Genomic DNA, 1,505 nt, shown 5'->3' with positions numbered 1-1,505 from the left:
CGTAAACAATAACATCCCAAATCAGGGTCAGTGACTAAATTGCAAATTTTGAAAGTTTTGTGTTCAATTTAGAAATGAAATTAAAAGTCTTGGGATTTAAGTAAAGAATTTTAATATTGGATTAAATAGCAAAGATGGATGAACTAAAGGGGCAAAATGGTCTTTTCATGGGAAAGTTTTTATCTTCCCTTTTTGAGTATTATAAAACGTGGGAAAATGAGAGAGTTCCAAACTTCTCTTCTTCATTCTCTTCTTTTCCACCGTGAAGCCATAAGCAAAGGTAAGATCTCTTGTTAGTTGATATTTAGCTGAATTTAGGATTTGGTTATGATTATTGGATGATAATTAAGCTTAGGGAAAGCTCAAATCATCTTAAAAACAAAGGATGGTGGAATTATGAGAGATTAAAGATTTTGAGTTTTTGAATGAAATCTTGAAATAAAGTTGATAAGTTGAATTTTAAGTTGAATTTGACTTGTCAATAGTTGAAATAAGAGATTTGGAGTGATAGAAAGGAATTTAGAACATGTTGAAATTTGAGTATAATTATTGAATTTCATTACGAGGAGAGGATTTTGAGAATTAAGATGGGTTAAATAAGTACAAATGGGCTTAAGTATGTGTGTTTGAGTTTAGTATATAAAAGAGGTTGAAATATGAAGTGTTTAAGATGAAATGAAGTAAATTTCGTGTTGAAAATATGATTTCTGGGCTAGGGGAATCGGTACCCATTCAAGGGGAATCGATACCCCCTCAAACGGACCAGAAATTCCAGAATCTCATAGGGGAACCGATTCCCCCTAAAGGAAAATTGTGAATATGAGTTTAATAAGTTCGTTTAAGTTGCTAGTATCCAATTACAAGGTGTAGGTATCTAATGATTGCCTCAAAATATACATTTATGTAGATTCTGCTCGTAAAGCAATTCCGAAACATTTGGCAAGTAAGATCGATCAAGGGAAAAATAAGAGATTGGAATTGACTACTGAGGCCAAGGTGAGTGCATACTAGTGACATGTAGTGTTTAATGGAAATAAGACTTGCGATGAGTCTATTTCCTAGAGTAATATGCATGAAGTCATAGACATGATTATGTGTTGGTTATAACTATATGTGATTATATGTATTACATTGATTGTATGTATGCATGACTAAAGATAATGATATGCTTTGTATACGCTATATGATTTATGTAAAACTTTATTATGTAATAATGGAAGAACATGGAATAAGTATATGATAGATTCATAAGAAATGAAATGAACATGAGAGAATAAGATAATCAAGTATAAGTCATATGATATGGTATAAGTGATTATACGAGAAATGTTAGGAGACTCTAAGAGAATAGTATAAATTCGAGGGCATAAATAAGGATACATAAGTTATATAGGGAAGATTGATAAATTAAAGGAAACTATGGTTTATGTATTAAAGTGAAGAGCTACAAAGTTTTATTAAAGAGTAATGTGGAAGTCATAAGAAATTGAACTAAATAAATAGAT

Source organism: Hibiscus syriacus, unplaced genomic scaffold, assembly GCF_006381635.1.
Source record: "Hibiscus syriacus cultivar Baekdansim isolate YM2019G1 unplaced genomic scaffold, ASM638163v2 tig00003041_pilon, whole genome shotgun sequence".
In the NCBI taxonomy this organism is placed as follows: domain Eukaryota; kingdom Viridiplantae; phylum Streptophyta; class Magnoliopsida; order Malvales; family Malvaceae; genus Hibiscus; species Hibiscus syriacus.
This window is presented reverse-complemented; position numbering follows the sequence as displayed.